A 12,440-nucleotide genomic window follows, 5' to 3' on the forward strand; every position below is an offset into this window, starting at 1 on the left:
CAACGGAAAATATTTATGATACTTTGTCGGTCTGAGAGGAATTAGCATTGTTTCATGCAAAATGGCATGACCCCAAACAAATGTGGGTAATTTTATTTTCATGAGTAACGGTCTTGCTATCAATTGCAGATATTTAATCAAAGACTCTGCAAGGCCATTTTGAGTGTGAACATGAGCTACATGATATTCCACTTTTAGCCCAATTCATAAGCAATAATCATTAAATGCTTGGAAAGAAAACTCAGCAGCATTATCAAATCGAATAGACTTAATTAGATTATCGAGAAACTGTGCCCGAAATCGAATTATTTGTGCCATTAATTTTGCAAACGCCAGGTTGCGAGACGACAATAGGCACACATGAGACCATCTAGAAGATTCGTCTATTAAGACTATAAAATACCTAAACAACCCACTAGGTGGGTGAATACGTCCACAAATATCCCCTTGTATACGTTCCAAAAACGAAGGGAACTCAATCCCAACCTTTGTTGGTGATGATCCACTAATAAACTTTCCTTGATAACAAGAAGTGCAAAAAAATTTATTATTTAAAAGAATCATTAAATTCTTTAATGGATTCCTATTTGAGTTCTCTATAATTCGTTTAATCATAATTGATTCGGGATGTCCCAATCGATCATGCCAAAGTACAAAAGTATTGGAATTAGTAACCTTTTGGTTTACGATAGAATGTGCCTCAATTGCACTAATTCTTGTCCAATACATGCCACAAGATAAAGATGGGAACTTCTCAATAACCCTTTTCTGGCCAAAGATATTCTTGGTAACGATGAGATATTAGATATTATTCTCATTTATTGTCTCAATATGAAATCCATTTCGGCGAATATCTTTAAAACTCAACAAGCTCCTCTTGGACTTGGAGGAGAACATTACATTCTCTATAATAAGTATTGTTCCCTTAGGCAGAGTTATAGTAGCTCTTCCAGAACCTTCAATTAATTTTGTACTACCATATATTCATCAACATCTATATGGTGAATATCTCTTTTAAAGAGAAAGTTATACCATTATGGTCATGGTCAAAATTAGATGCAAGATCTGTTTCTTGCATTATTGTTGTCCTTTAATAATCACATTACCAAAATATTTTAGCGTACAATAGGTATGTGACCAATGACCATTCATGCCATAATAATGACATTATTTTCTTATTTCATCTCAAACCCCCTTCTCGAGGTGAGTGTGGTATATTTACTACCAGTGGCACGTTCATATTCTTGCAAGAATGAATATGTATTCATAATGATTATCACATTATTTTCACATTCACTTCAGGAACGAAGCATAATAATTCATGCGTGCTTTATAAAATCTCATGTCGTATCAATGACAAACATCACTTTCACAAAGTGAAGGATTATTTTGAGAGCCATTATTATTCTCATTACCATAATGATGACGATTATAATTTCATCCATTACCACGTCCACATCCATTCATACCTCCACAGTATCATCATGTATTATTTTAGACTTATGGGACGGGTTTCCACTATTGATGGCTGTTGAATTTAATTTGCATATGCGAACTTTCATTAATTGAACTCAATCAAATAAAAAGTATCAAGCAAATATAGAGAAACACATGATCAATTAAAATCTACATGTCCTTTGTGATAATTATCTCACTTTAAGATGGAAGAGATATGTGATAAAATAGAAAGAAAAAATATGTGCTCTCTCAAAAGTCTTCACTTTGTGTTTCTTAATATTAACAAATAGGAACATAATACTTGTTACAGAAAAAATATTTATCGTTCTTTATACCAAAAATTCTTACATGGTTTGATAAACTTTCAAGAAAAACTTTTTCGTAAAGCAAGTTTGTTTATGTATGGAAACATAAATAGCAAAGTGTAAAGAAACTTGAAAACTAATTAGAAAAGGATAATCATGATGACCGAATATATGATGGCGTTATACACCTTATACCGTCATCGTTCTTATCGTATTATTAATATTAAATGACGCTACCGGCACTGGCCGCATCTTAACAACTCAGTTAGCTAGAATTTCGTGCTAATAACGTGTTATAAAATATAACTCAAAGTAACAATATGGAACAAGGAAAAACAAGCTAAGAGATATATGGAGAAAGTGAAGAGATTCTTATTTCTTTTTCAATTGCGTGTATTTTTCTATCTATTACAAGGCCTTTATATAAGCATGAAAAATAAAAAAAATATGTCATTGAATATGTGATTAAACATAGAAAATATGTCATTAAATATGTCATTAAGCATTTGAGATGAAGATCATAGATGAAGAATAGACATCCACCATAATTTGATATTTTTTATAACAAAAGACATTAAATACGAATAAATTTACTTTTTCGCCCATTTAAGCCAAAGTGCACACATGAATAGTTACAAAACAAAACCTTAGAGCGCAAAACAAATAATTTAAGATTCCAATGAGACCCTTGCAGCTGATAAGTATGTTCACGATGAGGTTTCGTAGACAGGCCAGTATTTACACAATATGTCATCAGCCTCGAGTCCCATGGTGTAACGACCCGGCCGGTCGTTTTGAGTATTACAATCCCGTTTTCCCATTTACTTCTCAAATTGGGCTTTACAGTTGTTGTGTGACTTGTCGGGGTAATTGGTTCGGGTCCAGTGAGATTTTGGAATGAATTGGAACATCTAGTTCCAAGATGTAAAGCTTAAGTTAAAATAGTGACCGAATATCGATTGTTCGAGAATATGTGGTATCACATTAAGCACATGAGCTCCAAATTTAGTTTTTATTAAAATATTAGATCCGTATTGAAATTACGGAGCCATAGCAAAAAGAATCATTGAATTCGGACATCGTATGAGAGAGTTATGCCTATTTCCGTGTCGGGAATAATTTTCCATCGCCGCGAGCGCCCAGGGTAGCGTGGGGCGCTAGCCCTGGCGCTGGAAATTTTGGGATGCTGGAAACTGCGCCACAGACAGTGCCCCACACTACCTGTGACGCCCGAAATAGCTGAGGGTCTATAAATAGGGGTTCTTGCCATTTTTACTCATTTTTGAGTTTATGGAGCTCGGTTTAGGCGATGTTTGGGCGATTTTTATGGGAAAATATTGGGGTAAGTGTTCCTTATCCTATATTGATTTTGTATCGTAACGGGTGTTCAGATTTTGTAACTTTTATCGGGTTCCAAGACGTGGGCCCCACGGGCAATTTTTGAACTAAATTTCGGATTTTTATGAAAAATTAGCATTTTCATATGGAATTGATTCCTATACCTCGTGTTGATTATATCAAATTATTTTGACTATGATTCGAGGCATTCGGAGGCCGAATCAAGAGGAAAAGGTTTATTGGAATAAAGAATTTGCTTGGATTGAGGTAAGTAACTCTTCTAATCTTGGAGTTGAGGGCATGAACCCTGAATATATATGTATTTTGTGAATTGTTGGGAGGTGACGCACATGCTATGTGACGGGCGTGTGGGCGTGCACTATAGAAATTGTGACATAATTGTTTATGTGGAATTTTATAGTTAAATAACCTTGGTATTTTTCATGCGATTTTATGTGTTAAAGAAATTGAGCTGAAAAGCATATTACAAATCATGTTGAGGCTATGTGCCAGTATTATTGGGACCCACAGAGGTCATATTACTGTGAATTATTGTGTTAAATTGAAAAGTCACACTCAGTCATATTCATTTTATTGCATATCATAACTCAGTTTTATGACTCTATTTTGATGCATAAAAATATTTTGGGCCGAATGCCCTGTTTTACTAAGATGCCCGAGTGGCTTGAGAGGTTTATGACTGAGTGAGGCCGAGGGCCTGATTTATATTTCATATTCATGGGATCGGGATGCATGTTGCATATTTATGGGATCGGGCTGCACGCCGCAGCATGTTGCATATTTATGGGATCGGACTGCACGCCGCAGCATGTTGCATATTTATGGGATCGGGTTGCACGCCGCAGCATGTTTGATATCGGCCGAAGGCCTGATTGTGAGGATATTAATACCATAGCACGTGAGTTATCCGCGTAGCATGTGAGTTGACCGTGCGGGTCCAGGTATTTATACCATAGCGCGTGAGTTGTCCGCGTAGCACGTGAGTTGACTGTGCGGATCCAGGTATTGATATGATGGCACGTAAGTTGTCCGTGCAGATTATAGCGCTTGGGATGAAGGATCCCCTCCGGAGTCTGTACACACCCCTAGTGAGCGCAGGTACCTACTGAGTGCGAATGCTGAGTGCCGAGTGATGAGTGACTGGGAGGCATGAGTGATTGTGAGGTATGCCCGAGTGGCAAGAGTGATTGTGAGGTATGCCCGAGTGGCACGAGTGATTGTGAGGTCTGTCCGAGGGGCTGTATATGAGTGATGTTCTGTCCGAGGGGCTGTTTATGATTTTATCATTGAGTTGCATCGCATTGGCATGCACACATGACATACATGCATAGAGATGTATTTTTTCTCATGCTGTACAATATCACATCATTCATGATTTCTCACACATTTTTGACAGATGGGCATAGTGATGCATTTGTTTTACACGGGTTATCCGGAAGGAAAATAAAACATCTTATTTATTATTGACAAGATTTTGGGAGAAATTTATTGTTTTCAAACTATTTATATTATTGAAAACTTAGGCAAACGATTTGGGTTTTCACTGAGATATTTGAAAGGAAGAACATAATTTTTGAAATCATTATTTGGTTGAGTATTTTATCCCTGGGTTATTTCTGGTATTATTTGCTTTATGTTGTTATGGATTATTGTGTACTATTGGTTTTGGACCCAACCTTGGTAGAAGCTCGTCACTACTTTCAACCTACGACTAGGTTTGTTATTTACTCAGTACATGTGGTCGGTTGTACTGATACTACACTTCTGCACATTGCGTGCAGATGTTGCCTGTTGTTGTTGATGTGCTCGATGGTTGCGGGATTTGAAGATGTACCTGCGTTCCTGTTGTAGCTGCCTCTTGTTCAGGGTAGCCTTAGATTTATAAAAGCTCTGTTTATGTATTATTCAAACAGACTATATATTTATTTCATTTCCGCTTTGTATACTCTATTCTTAGAAGCTCATGATTTGTACTACCAGTTCTTGGGGAGATGTATCGGTTTTAGATATTCTCTTTAATTAATTTCATATAAATTAAATAGTTGAAAATTGACTTACCTAACGGGTTGGGTTAGATGCCATCACGACTAGTGAGTTTTTGGGTCGTGACACATGGTCACAGAAAAATACATGCCCTTAAGATTTTTCAATCCCCCAGCCTCTTCGATCCGCTTAGCATAAATATTAGTGCAGTCAGGTCCCTTGTGCTTTTCCCCATACTCCAATATGTTTTCTACTCCTTTTAGACTGATGGTGCAAATTATTTTATTACCAAAAACGTCAAGATAATGACACAGAGGACCTATGCAGCAATCCACCAATTCACTAAAGCCAAAAGCACGAAAAAAAACATCAGAGTTGGTAAAAATATCAGTATACCAGAGAGATGAACCGAGAAAAAGAGGTTACATACTTGATGTACGACTCATCACTGATACCGATAATAGAATTTGAAATTGTAGTAGCAGCAACATCCATTTTTTTAGTTTCAGCCAGATGGCGTAGACGGTCTATTAATACAGTAGCATCAAATACAGCCTACTCAAAAATTACAGACAACTATTTAGATAAATGGCTACGCAGAAAAGGTTTTGTTAAGATCGGATTACCGGGTAGTGCGGAATTTAGCCAAACAACGTTATAATGACAATAACAAAGACAATGCAAGTTGATAATAACGGCAATTAAAGAAGATAAAGAAGACACAAATTTAACGTGGTTCGATCAAGGTGACCTACGTCCATAAGCGGAGAGGGGCAATTTTACTATACCAACAAGAGTACAAAAGAGAGTACAAAATTAGAGTAAATACTCTAATTAATCCCAAATACCCCAAGAGAATAACCTCACAAGATCACTCCAAAGAAAGGGTTCACACAAGTGTTTCCCAACACTCACTCTCTTACAAAATACTCTATAATGAAATAAAGGAGGAGAAAGAAAGACAAGAGTGAAAAGCTCTTGAATTGGTGTGTTTGCAAATGAGGAGAAGCTACTCTATTTATAGCAAGAAATCTTTGGCCTAATAGTAGATATTATGTCATGGCAAATGCCATGATCCACAAATTTTGTTATAATGGATATTTGTCATGAAAAATGTCATGAAAATTTGGCCATATTACAAATCTCCACCTTGGCCTAATTTCGGCTTATATATAGTAAATTTGCTCCACCTTTTCTGTAAAAATTCCAATGGGCAAAATCATTCTTCATAAATGTCAATCAAGTTCAGGCAAAGCTTGAACTTGGACACTTGAAGATGTTTTGTGAACATGTCAGCAGAATTGTCTCTAGTGTTGATCTTCTGAACAGAGACTTTTCCTTCAGCAATGGTTTCTCGGATGAAATGATACTTTATATCAATGTGCTTCGTCCTTCCATGATACATTTGATCTTTAGTCAAGTGAATGACACTTTGACTATCACAGAAAATGGTAATACCACCTTGGTGTAAACTGAGTTCCGCAAATAGACCCTTAAACCATAAAACTTCTTTGATAGCCTCGGTCACTGTCATATATTCTGCTTCGGTAGTAGATAAAGCTACTACATGTTGTAATGTAGCTTTCCAACTAATAGCGCAACCACCGATGCAAAATACATAGCTTGTCAGTGATCTTCTTTTGTCAAGATCACCTGCATAATCTGAGTCTACAAAACCAACCAAAGTGTTAGTATTTCTCCCAAACTCCAAACATGTGTTTGAAGTACCTCGCAAGTATCTGAGAATCTATTTCACAGCATGCCAATGTGCTTTACTAGGGCAAGCTATATACCGGCTTACCACGCTCACTGCTTGTAAAATGTCTGAACGTGTACAAACCATTGCATACATAATACTGCCGACTGCACTGGAATAAGGAAGTTGTGCCATGTACCTCTCTTCTTCCTCTAACTGCGGAAACTGAGCAGTTGATAACTTAAAATGAGCAGCAAGAGGGGTACTAATTGGTTTAGCATCTTTCATGCCAAACCTCTCCAAGACTTTCTCCAAGTACTTCTTCTGGGTCAGAAATAGCCTGTTGGCTTTTTGATCTCTTTTGATCTCCATGCCAAGGATTTTCTTAGCTACTCCCAAATATTTCATCTCAAATTCACTTTTCAGCTGACTTTTCAAATTGTGAATTTCTGTTAAATCCTTAGCAGCAATGAGCATGTCATCAACATATAATAATAATAATAGGTACACAAATGAACCATCATTTTTAACTTCCGGAAGTAAACACAACTATCATACATGCTCCTCGAATAACCATGACCCAACATAAAGGAATCAAACCTTTTATACCATTGTCTTGGAGACTGCTTTAATCCGTACAAGGATTTCTTCAACAAGCAAACATGATCTTCTTTTCCTTCAATTTCAAATCCTTCGGGTTGATGCATGTATATTTGTTTCTCAAGTTCGCCATGTAAGAAAGTTGTCTTAACATCAAATTGTTCTAATTCCAAATCATACATGAAAACGAAGGCTAGCAAGACACGAATAGAGCTATATTTAACAACACGTGAGAAAATATCATTAAAATCAACTCTTTGTACCTGACTATAGCCCTTTGCAACTAATCATGCCTTATACCTTGCATCTTCAACCCCTAGAATGCCATCTTTTTTCTTGAAGACCCATTTGTAACCAACAATTCTTTTTTCTGATGGCGGCTTCACAAGAGACTAAGTATCATTCTTGTGGAGAGACTCAATTTCTTCATTCATTGCAATCAGCCACTTGACTGAGTCAGCACCACAAACTGCTTCTGAATATTTTGATGGTTCTCCATTTTCTTCAGTTTCCTGTGCAACTAAAAAAGCAAATGCAATATAATCTCCAAACTTAATGGTTGTTTATCTTCTCTTCTTGGTCTATGTTTGGCTATAGAATACTCATCTTCTTCTGGTTCAACTTCAGGAGTCTCAACTTCAAGAATTTCAGCTTCTGTCTCAACTTCAGGAGTTTTAACTGTATTTTGCTCCAAAGTTGATGAGCTTGGCTCAGAAGGAATGCCAATCTCAATCTCCACCTAGTTATGTGTACTCTTTCCTTTATTTGTATTACAAGAACTAGAAGACTTTTTCTAGAATGTAACATAGAGGATTCATCAAAGGTTACATCTCTACTAATTATAAATTTAGGTGTCGTGGGATCAGGATATCATAGTCGGTATCATTTCACCCCAGATGCATACCTAAGGAAAATGCACTTTTTAGCCCTTGGCTCTAATTTTCCATCATTTACATGCATGTATGCAGGGCAACCAAATATCTTTAAATCAAAATAATTAGCAGGAGTACCTGACCACATTTCCTCTGGAGTCTTAAAATTCAAAGGTACAGAGGAGTTGGTTGACAATATAACAAGTTGTAGAGATAGCTTCTACCCAAAAGGTGTTTGTCAACCCAGCATTTGAAATCATGCAACGAGCCCTTTCCAAAAGAGTTATATTCATCCTTTCTGTCACGCCATTTTGCTGAGGTGTCATTCTCACAGTACGATGTCGAGCAATTCCTTCATTCTTGCAAAATTCGTTGAATTCATCATTACAAAATTCCAATCCATTATCTGTTCTAAGCCGCTTAACCTGTTTTCCTGTTTGCTTCTCAATCAAAACTTTCCATTGTTTGAAATTTAAGAAAACATCACTTTTATTTTTCAGGAAATAAACCCAAACTTTCCTTAAATAATCATCAATGAAAGTTAACATATACCTGGTACCACCTTTTGATGGGGTACGTGAAGGACCCCAAAGATCTGAATGAATGTAATTCAAAGTACCTTTTGTTCTATGAATCATTGGAGATTTGAATCTGACTCTTTTTTACTTCCTGAACACACAATGTTCATAGAACACCATATTTTCGGTACTTTGGCCACATAAGAGACCTCTTTTGCTGAGGATGGAAAGACTTTTTCACTTGTATGCCCCAATCGCATATGCCACAATTTGGTGATGTCAGAATTTGATTTATCTGATATTGAAACTGCAGCAGCACCTGTAACAATAGATCTCAAAAGAGTATACAACGTACCAAATCTGTGTGCTTTCATGATCACAAGAGCACCATGAGAAATTTTCAGAACTTTACCTTCACTTATGTACTTGCACCCAAGAGATTCTAGAGTGCCCAAAGAGATGAGATTTTTCTTCAAGTCAGGAACATGTCTAACATCGGTGAGAGTTCTCACCACACCATCGTGCATTTTAATTCAGACTGTACCTTTTCCAATAACTTTGCAGGCAGCATTGTTGCCCATCAAGACAACTCCACCTCCAATAGATTCATATGTGGTAAATAAATTCCGACTGGTACACATATGATAAGAACAACCCGAATCTAAAATCCACTCATTGTTAGATTTAAAACTATTATTAGTTGCTAAAATAATAGTTCCCGCAGTCTCATCAGCAGCTACACTTGCTTCGGCAGTGTTAGTATTTTTGTGCTCATTTTTCTTTTCTGTATGCTTTTCTTTGTTTTTCAATTTAAAGAATTTAGAAATAATGTGACCTTTCTTATGACAATATTTGCACATGACATTTCTGTATCTGGATTTTGACCTTGATTTAGGTTTCTCACTACTTGAATCTTTCTTATTGGATCTACCTCTTATGAATAAGCGTTCCCCTTGGTTCCCATTAGTTTTTCCAGTAATATCTCTATCTATTTGTTCTTTTGATTTCAAAATAGATTTGATATCTTTATAAGAGATATTATCCTTTTCATAAAGCATAGTATCTCTTATATATTTAAACGATTGGGGTAAGGAAACAAGCAATAACACAGCTTGATCCTCATCTTTGATTTCAGCATCTATGTTACTTAAATCCATAAGAAGAGAATCAAAAGTATCAAGATGTGTAAGTATAGAGGTACCTTCAGCCATACGAAAAGTGTAGAGTTTTTGCTTTAGTTAAAGCCTGTTTTCTGCTGTTCTTTCCATATATAGGGTTTTAAGCTTTTCCCATATGCCTTTGGTTGAGCTTTCTACTGCAACTTCACGCAAAACCCCGTTTGAAAGATTTAAAACAATACCTATTTTTGCCTTTTTGTATATGACGACAAACTCCTCGTCCGTCATTTTATCTGGCATCTTCTCATTTCCTTGCAGTGCAAAATCTAAGCCATCCTGAATAAGGATAGCTTCCATCTTTAATTGCCACATTTTAAAGTTTGCACTTCGGTCAAATTTCTCAACATAAGACTTTGTGAAAGTCATTTTGGATATTTAAACTAACCCGATTAGATCTGGCTCTGATACCAATTTGTTAGGATCGGGTTACCGGGTAGTGCAGAATTTATCCAAACAATGTTATAATGACAATAACAAAGACAATGCAAGTTGATAATAACGGCAATTAAAGAAGATAAAGAAGACACAAATTTAACGTGGTTCGATCAAGGTGACCTACGTCCATAAGCGGAGAGGAGCAATTTTACTATACCAATAAGAGTACAAAAGAGAGTACAAAATTAGAGTAAATACTCTAATTAATCCCAAATACCCCAAGAGAATAACCTCACAAGATCACTCCAAAGAAAGGGTTCACACAAGTGTTTCCCAACACTCACTCTCTTACAAAATACTCTATAATGAAATAAAGGAGGAGAAAGAAAGACAAGAGTGAAAAGCTCTTGAATTGGTGTGTTTGCAAATGAGGATAAGCTCCTCTATTTATAGCAAGAAATCCTTGGCCTAATAGTGGATATTATGTCATGGCAAATGTCATGATCCACAAATTTTGTTATAATGGATATTATGTCATGGCAAATGTCATAAAAATTTGGCCATATTACAGGTTTCATCAACTGAAAAGTCGATCATTAAAAGAAAAAAAGAAAAACAAAATTGTGGGTGGAGTGGGGGTGGGGGTAGGGGTGATGGCTATGACAAAACATCTCCACGACTCAGAAATCCAATTTCTATTTCCAACTATTTCATTCTCATATACAGCTACTTGAGTGTTCTTTGTATTTTGCATCCCTAGTGTATGCACTATTATTTATTCACATCCTTATCCTTTTACTTTTTACGATTCACCCCCTAATCTTTTCATTTCTTTTCAGGGAAATAACAGCTTTTGTCCCTGTGTTATTGCCTAATTCCAGTTGTGGTCCATGTGTTATTTGGTTAGCACATTTAACCTCTAAGTAAACAAAATGACCGCTTATATTTGTTTTACTAATGGAGACTAACAGTCCAAACAAAATGTCTAATACTGGGAAGGGCAGTTTGGGTATTACAGCAAGAACATTTTTAAAAAGACCCAATTATACGAAAGTAGAAACAATTAGAACTATTTCCATGATTATCTTCCCTCACATTCATACACCAGCCCTCTTGTCTTCTTCCATTTGGATGTGAGTTAATTCTGATCCATTGATGATTGTTTCTTAACGCCATGCTTAATTCTACTAGATATTTCTTCTAGCTAAGCAGCATTCACAGTATCAGGAAGACCTAGAACAATCAAGTCCTTGGTATATTATTTAACAAACAATGTAATAATGATATTTGTTTTTGTTATTGTTTTGCAAGAATACTTAAGGAATCTTTTGTTTTCTGTCACTCATTTAATGAGTTTTTAGCAATTAAACTCCAAGACTTGATCATAGTTGCAAAGGTAATATTTGAGGGAATCGTACCTTTTCACCACTTGCTAGTGAATGGTGTACGTGGTCAGAGTGTAGAATTAGTAAATTCTAAAACCATCTTAAATTTAGTACATAAGGAGTGTGAGGAGAATCAGTGGAACCTCTACATGGTCTACCACATCCCTATATATTCTAAAGGTCCCGGATAAAGTAAAATTTCTAAAGAAAAAAACAATTCTTATCAATAATTATAACTTCAGAATAATCTTTCTAACGTAAGTGAGAGGTACCTTTGTAAATTTTACCTTTTTTATAAAATAAAAGTTTTCACTCATATACAATAACAACAACAACAACAACCCAGCAAAATCCCACTAATGAGGTCTGGGGAGGGTAGTGTACCTTACTCCTACCCCGAAGGAATAAAGAGGTTGTTTCTGAAAGACCCTCGTCTCAAGAAAACAAAAAGACAAAAGGATAAAAGGAGACAATATTAGTATCACCACAGCAATCATAGGAAAAATAAGAACACCATGAAATCTAGAAGAAAGATGCAAAGCAAGTGATAGCTAGTAAATAGGTCCTGCACTGAAAAGCGAAATAGTAAGACACAACATTATCACTAGTTATCTTAGACAAAAACCCTGCATGGCTAGTCCCACAATGGTACGAAGTATGGTAAGACTCAACTACTTCCTAACCTACAACCCTAATACTCGACCTCCATAT

Source organism: Nicotiana tabacum, chromosome 23, assembly GCF_000715075.1.
Source record: "Nicotiana tabacum cultivar K326 chromosome 23, ASM71507v2, whole genome shotgun sequence".
In the NCBI taxonomy this organism is placed as follows: domain Eukaryota; kingdom Viridiplantae; phylum Streptophyta; class Magnoliopsida; order Solanales; family Solanaceae; genus Nicotiana; species Nicotiana tabacum.